Source organism: Falco punctatus (assembly GCF_963210335.1).
Source record: "Falco punctatus genome assembly, chromosome: 2".
NCBI classification, from domain to species: domain Eukaryota; kingdom Metazoa; phylum Chordata; class Aves; order Falconiformes; family Falconidae; genus Falco; species Falco punctatus.
This window is the reverse complement of record NC_137581.1, coordinates 106,849,104-106,863,902: the sequence shown is the minus strand read 5'-3', so window position 1 is coordinate 106,863,902 and position 14,799 is coordinate 106,849,104. Positions and strand designations below refer to the sequence as shown.

Below are 14,799 nucleotides of genomic sequence, written 5' to 3'. Positions count from 1 at the left end.
GTAAGGGGTAGCTGCATTACTGTGTTGTTATTACTCAATTAGTGTGAAGCTGATGACTTTGATGAAGGAAATGCAATTCTAGTTTCTTTGCTTGGAACTTTCATGCTTTAAGTCAATACACACCTGAAAGAACTATTTTTCTGAAAATCAGATAAAGTAAAGGAGTTTATAAACACTTCCACACCTATAACTATGCGCCTGCTGCTAAAAGCTGTAGAGGCTCTTCAGCTCTTACTGACCTCAGTGCTATTCTTGGACTTTGTAGGTAGGCCTTCTGTTGTATAGATTTCTATTTTTTAATGTTTTTAATGTTTTACAATATTCAGTACACAGTTGCTTAGGCTTCCTGTTTTGTATTGTCCAGATTTACAGTGGTTTTGCCTTCAAGCTGACAAGTGTTGCCTATGAATGGTGCCCAGAATTTTCTACTCTAAGATCCTGCTTTCAATCAATTTTTGGCAAACCATAATTTTTAAAGTTAAAATTATCCATCTTTCTCACTCTTCCCTTCCCTTTTCTGCCAAAAGGTTTCAGAAATTTAGAGGAAAACCTTCCTCCCACCAATATTCAGGCAGCCTCTTCTAGGAAGTGTCTTCTGCCCTTCAGTTAATGTGGCAGGGCAGAAGGGAAGGTGCTTTTTATAGTACTACAAAAATTGCTCAAATCTGGCCAGGTTGCAAGCTTTCAGAATGCTTCAGTTTTTACATGCTCAGTGGAGAGCTCTAGACACAGCTGAAGAGTTTGTATTCTTTCCACATTGAATAAACACCAACTTAGAGCTGAGCAGAATGTTATTTGCTGCTTCAGTCAGGAACTGCTTCAGGCAAATGTGGATTTTGGTAGAGAAGCCTCAAACCAAAAGCACATTGACTATATCTTTCCTGGGCTTTCAGTGACAGTGCTTCTGGGTCTGACTCCAGTGCAAACTAGACACAGAAGGAGGTTAATTAGGTTGAGATCCTTTGAGAGGTTTATACATGGAAAGCAGGCCCAGAACTCGAGGTGTGTTTAAGACCTTGACAAGTACAAGATTGCATCAACTTAAGGTTGCCCTTAGAAATAGAAGTTTATTTTTATTACAGTTACTCTGAACCAAAAATCAGATTGTTTTCTACCGATTAATTGTAATTATTTAAAGCACAGTGTATATTTTTGTTTTGGGGTAGCGATAATTAATTACAACATTGGAATAAAATACACTGAAGTTTGAACACCTAAAAACCCAATAACTTCCATGAAGGGTACAGATCATTCCTCACTGTGTTTCAGATCCATCTGGAATTCACTGAAGGAAAAGTAGTCCCTGGATTTTCGAAGGAGTCTGCTCCAGTGCTGCATAAAAGTGCTCTAGGCTTTTTTATTTCACATTTCAGTAGGTTTTGCAAGGGCTCAGTTGGTCTTTTTTAGGTTTCAGTGGGCTTCTGAAGACTTCAGAGACACTGGCATTTTTCATATCCACCTTTTGGCCTGAAACATATTAATGGTGAACTCTGATACCAGCTGTCCAATCTCTCCAGTGTACCCAGTATACCAGTAAGGGGAAAAATGAAGAAACAAGGTTCAGAACCTTCAAGTATTTGTTGAACTTGTGCTTAAATGAAAGGTTGAGCAAAAGATAGAAGAGAAAGGATAGCAGAGAAAGCCAATGGCAAAATTGGTTTTATAAGTGATTACAGTTGATTTATTCATGACTGTTACTACATAAATTAGCAGTATGAGTAAGGGACCATATTAGAAGTTTAGAGTGAAATGAATCAAATGAGAAAACTTCACAAAAGTACCTAAAAATATTGTTAAACATGCATAGATAGTAGATTATTTCAATTGATTTTTAAGAATAAAAAATCTGACCACCTCCTTTGGGTGTTTGTGTATGAAGCCTCTGGCTACCCAATTTATCTTTGGATCCTGTTTCAGGACAAGCTGGTCCTTTCAAAGCAGGATTCTGAGATATTAAAGATAGTCTGAAACATGCAATTTCCTAGAGAAGTAGCCTGGGAATACAAGCCCAGCAGAAAGCAAACAAGGAAGGCTGGAAATTAATCTTTTGGAGGAAAAGCCCAGTAGGAAAGAATGAAGATGTCCATCTTAACTCCCTAGTAAAAGATGTGCAGGATGATGCCTGCAAGGGACTGCTAGGCAGAGGAAAGCACGTGGATGACATTTGGAATGTATTTCTCAAACAAAAAATGTAACCTAAATCTCATGCCCTGAAGAAAATTAACTTAACTCCTACAGCTCATAGGAATTCTCTGAAACACTAGGCAGTGAATTAAACCACTGATTTAAGAGGTTTCTTGGGTAGCTAAAAAATATATGAAGTCTTCAGGGCAGGGAAATCTTTTCTAATACATTTGTATGTCATCAAGCACAGGTCCAAGTGCTGATTCCATTTATGCCAGTAAGTGTGTAGTATGAAAACTACTTTGGAAGTCTGTCGTTTCATTTCCTTTTAGGATCATTTCTGCCAAAAAAAAAAAAAAAAAGTTTTATTATATAATTGGTCTTGGTCACTTTTTTATTTTTATGTGGTTTTGACCCTTGAATTTGTTGGAGAAAGTGCATGATGGTAGGCACCAACAAAACAGTTCACATAGCTTCTAGAATCTGAGGTAAAGAGATACAATACTTCTATCTAGCTGGCATCTAGAGCACAAAGGATCAGTAAACAGTTAAAAATCCCTTTCATGTGTGGGAGTGTTTATTGCCGATATTTGTCTAGGAAAAGGCCCTGGAACAGACAAGGGGTCTATAAGAGGATTCAAGGAATAGTGAGCTTCAAGGAAAAATAGGGAAGTATGCAAATCTATTTCAGACCTGTTTATTTCAACTTTTTTCACTTCTGAACAAACAGCAGAGCACTCTGAGGGGTTTGTTCTGATCACTGACTGCTCTGTCATCAGTCCCAAACCTGAACGTAAGTGGAACCAGCTGAGGTACTTACAGAGACAGTAACCCCAGGTCTGGTCTGAGGGGAGGAGGTCCAAGCATGTCCAGCCAGAGGTAGATGGCAATTTGAGGTCTAAATCCCGGGGTTGCAGGGCATGTCTGCATTGTGGAATCGGTTAAGGGGCAAAGCAGGCGCTGCTACTGGTATATCATCCACCCAGCACAGTGCCGTGCAGGCTTCCTAGCATGCTTGTGGGAGGAGGGAAGCTCTGTTTATATAGTGCTGAGGCTGAAGGGAGGAAGGCTTCTCTTGCATCGGCCTTATACATATGAACACAGCCATAACACGTGAACAGCTGACCTGATTTCAATTGTCTGCCCAGCACATCTTCTCACCCTTTAGGTTCTGCCATTAGTGATGGTGGCCAGCATGGGGTTGTACCTGCTGGGGATGGCATGCTTGCTCAGAACAGATAATAGATGTATAGTGCAATGACCAGCTTTGTCTTCTGCCCCTCACCATGCCACCACCACATACACATTTGCTATATATTTCCATTATTCTTCTCTAATGTTAATACCTTTTCTGTTTTGTTTTGGTTTGTTTTGCATTATTGGTGTAGGTTCTCTTAATATTTCTGATGTATCCTGTAGTACATCCAAGACCCTTCAGCAGAAGTTAGATAACTCTTGGTTCTGTACAAGTATCTGTGAGAAACCCCCCCCCCCCCCCCCCCCATCTTGACAGGGTAACAATCAAAGGTATAAATGACAAGTGACTTCAGAAGTAAAAGGGTTGCCTATCATATTTGTGTGACTTGTTAGGTACTTAATAAAATAAGTGTAAAGTAATTGTCAGTTATGTAAATCTTCCGAGCCAGTCTCGGATGACAAAGGTAACTTCTTGCTGATAGTTTTGCAGAGATGGTTCTCAGTAACCAGTTTGGAAGAGGAGAGCATCAATGTCTTTTATGACATGCATTTTTTAATTCTTTTACGTTTCATCAAGAACAAAGCAGTTACAAGCCTTTGTGTGCCCTCCACATACTTATGCTTGGAAAGTTGCCTATCAGTTACATGCTTAGTCTTTCTGCAATTATGGTAATCACAGCATCACAGTATAAATGAAGCTGGAAGGGACCTCCAGAGGCCTCTAGTTCAACACTCTACTCAAAACAGATCTAATTAGATCTGGTTGCTCAGAGCAACCATGTTCATTTAAATGTTCCCTAACCTGACCCTCCTTCTCTGAGGCTAGGACTTCCTTGGTCGAGATTTCCCCTCATGTGTCAGGGGCCTCAGATTCCCATTTTACTGGTAAAGATGGAGGTGAAGCACCTTGGCAATTTCCATGTCCACTGTTACCATATCCTCTGCTCCGTTTCCACAGCTGGCCCACATTTTCCCTTGTCTGTCTTTTGCTGCTGAAATATCTGTAGGAGCCCTTCTTGTGGCCCTTCACATTCCTCACCAGATTCAACTCCAGGTGGGCTTTGGCTTTCCCGACCCCATCCTTGCACACTCAGACAGTTTCTTTATGTGTATCTTTCATCAGAAAGTATAAACTTGGACGATCAGGAATACATCATGTGAACAGCATCTGTGCAGGAATATGTGATGTGAACAGATGACTTAGGTTAAAACTAAGTATCCCAAACCCCTCAGTTACACAAATATGCAATGCAACATACATAACAGTAATGACTGTGATCTAGAAACAAGTTTTTTTCCTAGGAAAATCTTTATGTAAATGTTTCTTCTGTTCTACATGGAACGTGCCTGACCTGCCAGTAATAGGCAGCATGTTTTGTTTGTTCTGTATTTGCCTTTGTTTCCTTCTTTGTCCTACAGAGTTGATAAAGATAAGGTTAACTTGTGATCCATAGCTCCTTAAGTAAAGTTTCTAGCTTTCACTGATTATTAACAGTTAAAAGATTTTTTTAGTCATGTGTTATTTGTTTAAATGGCCAGGTATTGGAGTAGGTACCATGTGCACTTCATTATTTCTTAAATATATTTGAACCACTTACAAATAGTCCTACCACATTTGGTTTGATAAATAGAACCATCTCTCTTCTGGCTCCAGACTTTGCAGCAAAAATATAACACAGATCACATTTGGAAAAGGCTTTATCCCACTTTTCTAGAATATAAGTATATGCTAAGGAGTGCATCCCCAGTGTACTGAAGTAGTCTCAAGTTTACAGCTATCTTTATCTGTCCTGCTTATATAAGCAAAAGGTGAAACATAGGTAGGTCTCTTGGTGGTCCTTCTGAAAGTGACAGCAGCTTTTAATCTTTTTCTTAGTTTAATTTGTGTTCAGTATTCTGCGCAGTTGTTTGATATTGTCAGCCCAATGCTGAAGTTGAAGTTAGGTCCTAATTCCTGCTTACTCATTATCCTTTTGAATGCTCTTAAGTGAATGTGGTTTCACTGTACTTATGGAGAGGATCAATTAAGATAATCTTGGATTAATCCCATTACACTCTTTGGTCTTGTTCATGGCTTTTCACAAACTGTGAAAAGACAGTATTCTGTTTGTGGTACTGTCATTATAATTTATTATATATTTTCCTCTCTTATAAAATGTAAATGTATCCTTCATTGCATCCTACTTCTCACAGATATACAAAACAGAAACATACAAAAGATTTTGCTTTATGTTACTTTAAAAATCCTGTCTTTTAGGTACTGATCTTAAGCCTATTAATATGTATAGAGCCATCTTGATATGCTCCTGTCGAATTTGTAGTGCTGTTAATAAAGCTAGCTTGGGTTTCACACGTAAGTTTTAGGAAGTTTAAGACTTCTAGCAAGGCATCTAATTCAAAGCTTTTCATTAATAATGGAAGTTAAAAAAATAGGGCTCTTACTCATCAGCTACTAGAGAGCTGATGAAACGAGTCTATGCAAAGCAGCCTGACATAAGGTGCATTTACCTCTCTCAGTTCGAAACTATTAGCACAACATTTATGGGATCATATAAATACTTCTTGTTGAACGAGTCCTCTGATGAGCAAACCTGCTAAGAACATAGAGGTGTGTGGTACACACTGTAATTTCGAGCTAAGCCATAATCATATTTTTTGATGTGTCAATATGTAGGGGAGTAATCTGTTTCATTTAAAGAAAAAGTGAGTCTGATTCATTTTCGCTGGGTCAAATGCTGTCACTAACCGAGAGTCTTTGTCAGTTTGCAGGCTTTCTTGTGTGTTGTGTTATTTGCACTTTTGCTTTTTTACCTTTTGGCAGGTAAGATGATGCTGTTAGCACTTTCTGCTCATGATTTTTACTTAGAACAATAATGTGATAGACTTAAAATAGCTACTTTTAGCTAATACTATTTTTCACATGTGTATTTATGGGGAGACAGATGGCCAAAGAAGGATAGAAAGACTTTGATTTATTTACATTAACTATTATTTCTTTCTTCTGTTTATGGTGCTGTCTTTAGTGTCACACAATGAGTAAGTTGTGAGATTCATTTATGAAATAAAAACTTTTATATTCCTGGGGGGAAAAATGAGTTGTACTTTCTGAAACATGGTACAGATGTTAAAGAAATGTAGTTTATTGTGCTAAGGTTTGAAGGAAAAAAATATGACTTCATGCTCTCAATATTTAACCAAAGGAAAATTTCTCAGGACTGCGTCATGTCCACAGTGTAAGCTCATCTCCTGTGTTTAGTATCTGGATTGCAGGAATAATTATCTCTTCCAACTTTGTGCATATTTCCTAGTGGGATATCTGCTGTATTTATTTTTTACTTATATCATGTGTTTCTAAATTTTTCATTTTAATTCTCACTGTTTCAGACTAGTATTTTTATTGATATTTTTTGGCAGAATTTCATACAGTGAAGAAATAGCTGTGGTTGTGAGCAAGTGTGTTGATCTGAGGTATACAGAGAGGGAAACTGTTGAGTGGCTTAGACTTGCAGTGAATCCACATTTAACAGTATTGTTTTAAGTACCTGCCATGCAGGAATATTCAGGATTGGGTCCTGCAGGCGGCTGACATGATAAAGAGCATTAATTCCAGTAAATGAACATACGTGAGTACTAAGAGCTTTGGAAGTTGTGTGTTGTATTATGTGTGTATAAACACGTTACAGTGATTTTATTTCCTAGATTTTCTTTTCAGTATTTCAAACTACTACAGCAGTGGAAACTATTTTGTGAGTTCTAACTCCAGTATATAAAATAGGTGAAGTCCTCAGAGAAGTAATGTTGCAGAGTCCAGAGGGTCATGCACAGCTTTTTTGTAGACAGAATATTTTTTAAAGTAATTAAAGCTGTTCTTTTGCTTCATTTTGGTAAGAAGGTTTTAATGGTTTTGTGAAGCTTGAATTTTGACAAAGAGGCAACCCCCAAACTGTATGTTACTTTTAAAGGGATTAAAAAACAAATGTAGTGCAAAGAGCAACTCAGTGTAACCCCATGGAAAAAATCCCAACCCAAAAACAAACAAAAAAAAACCCCAAAACACCAAAAAAAAGTAACCAACAAAAAATATTTCCCCTGCTCCCCCCTCGCAGGCAGAGCAAATCGAAGTATGACCTCCCCCGACCTCCCCAGCCCCTGTTTTGAGGCACCAGGGGCGCAGAAGGTGCTGCAGCGGGAGCGGCGCTGCCTGCGCCGGGGCCGGGGCCGCTTTTCCCTGCCCGGCTGCGCTGCTGCCTGCGCTTCTGCCTGCGCTGCCCGGCCCTGCGCTGCTGCCTGCGCTGCGCTGCTGCCTGCGCTGCTGCCCTGCCCGGCCCTGCGCTGCAGCCCGCGCTGTGCTGCTGCCTGCGCTGCCCCGGCCCTGCGCTGCTGCCTGCCCGGCCCGGCCCTGCGCTGCAGCCTGCGCGGCGCTGCTGCCTGCGCTGCCCGGCCCTGCGCTGCTGCCTGCGCTGCGCTGCTGCCTGCGCTGCTGCCCTGCCCGGCCCTGCGCTGCAGCCCGCGCTGTGCTGCTGCCTGCGCTGCCCGGCCCTGCGCTGCTACCTGCGCTGCTGCCTGCGCTGCTGCCTGCGCTGCCCCTTCGGTCCCCGCAGCCCCGGCGGCGAGGCCTGCCCCCCTGCCCCCCGCCCCCCTGCCCCCTGCCCCCCTGCGCCGCGGGCCCCTGGCAGCCGGCAGGGCCGGGCTTTCTCCCCTTTCGCTCGTCTTTTCCCTCAGCGCACGGGTGGGGGTGGGGGGGCGCGAGCAAATCGGAAATGATCTTAATTAAATGTTTTCTATACAGAAACAACTGAGCCCTTTTTGTGTGAGGCGAAGGCAGCAGACCTTATCACAAAAGACAAAGGCAAATATTTATCAGGGAACAAAAGAAGTCCATGGCTGCCTGCTACAGGGGGAGATTTCTCTCTCTCTCCTGGTGAAGATGTTTAACAGTGTAAGATGTTTATCGGGACTCCTTGTTGAAATTCTTTGTTTCTCTGTAAGATCTACAAATGAAACTGTTTTTCTTTCTTGGAAGCACACAATGAAAGCCAGGAGTTAAACTGCAGGGAATGCAAACACCTGCTTGTTCCTCTCTTGACTTTGCCTTGCTAGATCTTGTTTCACATGACAATGGTTTGGGGGCTTGGGTTTGTTTGGGGTTTTTTATTTTTGTATTCTGTGAGGAGAGAAGTGGTCATCTTGCCTGTTGTCCCTTTATGTCGCTCCTGCTGCAGCGTTTGTCTCCGTTAAAGGAATACCAGGCTGGTGAATAAAAGTATTCCTTCTCCCACAGAATCGTATGTGCCATCAGGTGACTAAGCTATTAATTAGATTTTACCGCCTTGCCTGTCTGGTGGCTGCTTATTTTTGGATGCTTATTTTTTAAAACGCTCTGGTTGATAAGCTGCGTGTCTGGCAACTTTACATTTTAAGCTATGAACGAGAGGAAGGAAACATTAGTATTTGTGTAACTCTTTGCAGCATTTTTGCTTATTCCCCTTAACTATCTCATACATGGAAACTCAGTGTTTCAGATGTTCTTGAGTGCTGATTAGCCAGCGATTTCACATACGTGTATCCTTAACATAAAATGATGATTTTAGTTGGTATTTGAAATGTACAAATGCTTACTTTTATGAGTGTTCATCCCCAAAAGCTAGGTCGTCAGTTACCTACAACATCTTGCATAAATTTTAACATTTCGTAATACAAAACACCACTTTCTATAAGTTTTGGAGAGACTAGTTGTGATTAAATTTATTCACGTGACAAATATTCAGCCTCATAATAAGTATTATAAGCTGATGTTAGGGCACAGATTTCTGGCACTGAACAGCATCATTCATAGCAGTGTCTGTGATCGAGCTTTCGTATTTTATTTGGTCGTTCACAGGATTCGAGGAATACTTTAAAATATTTTTCCATGGAAATTCACAATAGAGCTTTACAATGTCATAGTCTTTCAAGTACAATGCTGTAGTGTAAACATACTGCGTCATAACAGAAGTGTTATACCCAGGCAGGGCTTGTCTGCTGTTTTGATATATTGCATAAATATTTGAGGGAAGGAGGGGGTAGGTGTCTGGTTCTTCAAATAGCTATACTTGTAGATAGTCCTGTTTATCTGAGAAAATGTATGCAAGCTGGTGGGACTCCTGGGAGTAAGCACTTGCAGAATTGCCACCTATCTATTTCATATACATCGTTACATTTTAAATCAGTAATGTAAAAAAAAAAAAAAAGCTTTGTAGTATGATGCAGGTTGAAGTATTTTTTGTTGTTTTTTTCATTCATGACAGGAATATTTTTCTCAAACTTCACTGAACTGCCTGCTTTTGAAGAACACATCCGGGGTGTTTCTAAATTATTATTTACATTTGTATACAACCTAAAGGTATCAGTTTTAATGAAATAAAATTATTTTAGTGCAAAGTTGACAGAAGAGTTCTAAGATAAATATGCTGTATAAGTCTTTGTTTTTCATGTGTCTATTTTTATTCAGAGTATAGAGTTTGCATTCTATTTTTCTTGAATTACTGAGTCCACATAGTTTTATACAGCTTCTTTTTCCTTAAAGTTGTATAAAGATGTGTAAATCAGATGGTCTCAGGATGTTCTTAAAACAGATAAAAATACTCTTTTTTTATTTTTGCTTGGCTTTCTTAATTCAGAACTTTTTCTTTAGTTTCCCACAGGTAAAACTTGTTCTATGATAACTTGCAAAATTTTTCTGTTATACTAAAGCTTTTTTGTATTTCTGATAATATCACAGTATTTGCAAACTAGCACATAACAAAGTATATAGCGTTATGAGCTTTCCATTTAATTGAATAAAGTGTTTATCTAGACTACCTTGGCTTGAACTACTATAATTTTCACTCTATTTCTGAAAAGACAGAAGTACTCTAGTAGAGAGAGATTTATTTTTCAGAAACTCAGAATTTATTCTGTAGAAATATATTCTGTAAGATATTAAATGACATATACTTTTGGGCTGCTTTTGCCCTCAAGAGAAGGGTTTTTTCCTTAAAAAATAAACGGGCTGCTCTGGCTAGCAGCATATGCATTAGCTGAGTTTGCTTTTTTTTTTTTTTGTTGGTAGGGTTTTTTTAATAAATACTGAAGTGAATTAGTATTACTGCAGAAGCAGGAGAGTAAAAAAGAAGGGGGAGTGGGGCGGGGTGGGGAGTAGGGCAGGGAAGCAAGAGGAAAAAAACTCTGAGAATATGCCCAGGTCTCTAGAAAAAGCTCATCTCTTAAGATAACTTACCTTCCTGCTTACTTCTATCAGATAGCATATTCATAATATTTCTATTATCTGTATATAAAAGAATCCTAATGGTTAACATGGTCAACAACTCAAAAATAATCAAAACTGTACTGCTTTTGAATTCACTCCAGCATTAGGAAGTGGTTTGTATTATGTTGATGCATTGCTGTTGTGATAGCAGTGCTGACCATTCAGTAGGGTGGTTGGTGGTGAACAATCGGCTTTTTACATTTATTTTTTAATGCAAGCAAAGTATTTAAAGATGAAAGGGAAAGATACTAAAATATGAGTATTTTGGTACCATTTTGTACAGATGGGACGGTAATTGGTGACATGGGAATAGTATATATACAGAAATATTTGAAATGCTAATTCATTTTTGCTTCAGTTTTCCAACTGCCAGCTATAATTATAGATCTCATTTAACAGATGCTAACATAGGGAGTAACTGCACTCCTAGAGTAGTGCCACTGAGACATGGAAGTAAAGTTAAGGCTCAGCCACTAGGCATTGGTGTAGATGTAGTTCTAGGAATTTGCTGGATGCTGCTATTAGTGACTTTTTGGTATCTAGCTTATAAACTGCATTTTGGATAGATTGTGTTATATGTAAGCTAGGTTATTCACTAATTTTCTTTACCAAGATTAATAGAAGCATTTACATTTAAATTTAAAAGTATTTACAATCCTTAAAAAATTTCATTGTTTTTCAAGAGTGGGATGCATCTGAAATTTTTCTAGCTCCACAAAGCTCATGAAATTGGAGAGATGTATGTGAAATAGTTTGTGAAACTATTTCAATTAGTTTTATATTATCTTCCATTGGGATGTATTATATACATAAAAGTATTATAATAATAGTAATGATGTCTCTAAAAGTCCTCAAATCTACTTTTTGAAATTTTTAAAACATCTGAATAAAGCATCTGTTTAAAATAAGTTCATTGCAAGGGTTCAATTAGCAGAATGAACTGAGTTAATAACTTAAGGCTTCTGTCAGTGTGTTCCTTCTGTGAAAATGATACAAACCCATTAAAAAGGCAATCTGTTTCACCCTATCTTTATTTCTTGTTAAAATATAAATTCAATGAAATACATGGAATAACATTTTTTTCTTTAATTAATATTTAAATATATGTACCATTTATAGTTCTATTTTTATTTAATGGAAAATTTGCATTCTACTTCAATGGGAAACCTTGTATTTCTCAATCTAGTTTGGAAACTTAACATTGAATGTTTAGGTCAAAAGAAATGTCTTTGTAATTGTAAAATTAAATATTATTAATGTCCTGACGGACTTCTTCAGTCCCATAGGACTTTTCTACAAGGACAAAGTAGGAATGGATTAAAAATATTCTGTATAATATTAATAAATACTACAAATTCTTTGTCATGTAACAGGAAATATGTCCCTTTTGTAGTACTTTGTGATTCTTAAGATTTTATAATAGAGATACAATTTTGGTTTAGCTTTAAAAATTCTAGGATAGAGTAATATTTCCCCCTGTCCCACCCTGCTAAGGACAGAAATTAACTACGCAGTAGAACAAATTCTTCTCAATTCCTGAAAAGGAAACTAAGATTTGAGGGGTGGGGGTTGTTGTTTTATTTTCCATTATTTTCTCTCTTCTCCCACCCCCCAAGTGACTTTAAGATTCTTTAAAAGTTAGTGAGAAAGCATAAAGCTCATTTTGAAGCATCTTCTGAATGTTTCAGAATAAATGAAAGAACAGCCTGATTCCGTGCTTGCTTTTGAAACTTTAAATTTGACAAAAATATTTTTGCCTTTCTTCAGATGCATTTTCTTCTCCTTGATTTGAAAGCACTGTAATTAAGCAGTGATTTGTTTTCATAAGAACTAATATAAGTGTAATTATAAAAAGGTGAGTTGAGAGGACAAAAGATTGTATTGTTTCAGATTTTCTAAAATATTGAATCATTGTTCTGTTTACATTTATGTTATCCTTATGTCAGTGCAAAAAACAAGGATGTGATTAATGCAGTGCTTAAAAGGTTAAGGTGAGGTTTCAGGCTGGATTCAAAAGCAATAAAAAGTGTAACAGGAAACTTCATATTGCTTCACATTCATTTTCAGGGCCAGATCATAATAGTGGAAGATCGGAGAGTGCAGTCATTTGCTGTCTGGGTTTATGTGGGTTTTTTGAAAGTACCATGGAAGAAGCAATATACTATTTTTTAGCAGTTAATAGGGTTGAGTAAAAAAAAAATAAGAATTAGACTCTTTGCTTTATTTTTGATGCATTTTTCAAGGTAGTTTGCTGTGCAAATTCAGAGATGGAAACTGGAACTGAGGTGGCTAATAGTCACACAGTTTTATGGAAGATAAACCCCCCTAATTTTCAACATTTTGTCCCTTACATCTCTTACTATTGCATGTTCTTTATTTTGGTACTTCGTTATTAAAGCCAAACAAATACATGAGAGATCTCCATCTTGCCACAAATGTACTGTGTTTTACTTTATACAGTCATGTTTGTTTTCTTGATGGGAGGAGAAGGTGGCAGCAGTTTAATCAAGTCAGTGTATGATGGGCTCTGAGAGGTTTTGACCTTTTGCTTATTCGTTGGAAAGAGGTACCATTCCTATCCCTGTGTGATGCATGAAGTGGTTAATGGAATACCCGCACAGAGCATGCTGTGCCAACAGTGTCTGGAGGCTTGCTGGGGTAGACTGAATTTTCTCTCAGGCTTATCATTAACTTAACAGGATAACACAAGAGTAATAGCTATATGTACACAGCATGTATGTGATGGGAGTGTGGTAACATTTTAAAATAATGACAGGTGAGACATTAATAAAGCATATATGTGTGTGTATACATATGTAGGTATAAATGTGCCAATTGCTAGGTTAAAAAGCTGTTAAAAATCAGACTATAATTCCGTTTTCCATTACAATTAATGCCTAAGGAACCAGGCTGCGGTGAACAATTTTGCTTAGTGATGGGCAGTGTAGCTGCCTTTTTTCATGGCAAAGCTCAGATTTTGATCTATGCAACCTTCCAGCCGGGACACAGTGTTCCCCGTAAGGTAACAGAGTGCTGGGCATGCAAGGGTGTGGCTGGTCTTTTGTTAGGGTAGTAGGAATACGTGTAAAGCTGTCTATGAAGCAGCTCTTCTGGGACACAGAGTAAAAAAAAGTCTTTTGCGTGAAAGGGGAAGATGAGTGAGGTGTGTTCTGAGTCTCCATTCTGGGTTGCCATTTGTTATGGCCATTTGGGCTGCCTCCATGTACCTACAGTCACTTTTAAGAACTCTGTCTCCCTCTTCCTTCCCACCCTGTATCTGCAGCATTTGGATACAAAATACAAGAGAATAAAATCTTTTTGGGTGAGATTTGAAACCTGTTTTGTCCAGAAGGGAACCTATGTTCAGAGCCTTGATGTGACCCGAGAACTGCAGGTGAGACAGAGGTTCTGATGAATGGGCAAGAAACCAGAGCAGGACAAATTCCAAGGTGTTTGTTTAGCTGTGAGGTGGACATTGTTTTTAATGATGGGAACGAATAACAAAAGAAGGATTCAGGCATTTGTTTTCTCTGCAGTCTGAGAGTACCAGAAAGGTGTTCATGTTTTGTATGCAACACGACGAACAGAATAAATGTCTAAAGATGTCGCTAGTATCTCTGTTGTACTGAGAGATGTTTGTTAAAAAAACGCATATTGTCAATAAAATTAGTTTAAAATTGATTTGTTTTCAAATTGGTTTAGCCATTCAGATTCAATTTTATCTAAGACATTGAGGGGTTTCTAGACAACTCTTTCCTGAATATCACTATGGGGCTTTTTGGCATTACACCCAAATTAACAGCATGCTGCGTTATTAAAAAATAAGAGAGCTGCAATTTTTACTTGGCGTAGATTTCTGCAAAGCAATAAAAGACTCCCTATGTTGATTACAAATATTGTAAAATGTTTACTTTACTCTATAAACTCGGGGCATTTCATACTCGGATATATTACACCTGGCCTTTTAAGACCTTTTCCATTTTTTTGCTTGTATCTTGTTTGGCCATGGTTTTTTGATTTTTTTCAGAGATTTCTGAAGGACAAAACCAACGTGCCTTACAGAGAAAGCAAATACAATTAACAGAGTTGTGAGCAGGATACATATTAGTTAGGAATCCTGGATTTAGTTAACACCTCTTCTTTTACTGATGGAAAGTTGCACTGTTTCCCAGTGCCCTCATTTCTCCATA

General features: G+C 38.4%; 1 long non-coding RNA gene across 4 annotated transcripts in view; it reads left to right on the top strand.

The window, feature by feature from the left end:
* LOC308058564 overlaps positions 1-14,799 on the top strand; it is a 351,504-nt gene that overhangs the window by 135,503 nt on the left and 201,202 nt on the right. The gene's annotated exons all lie outside the window — the stretch shown is intronic.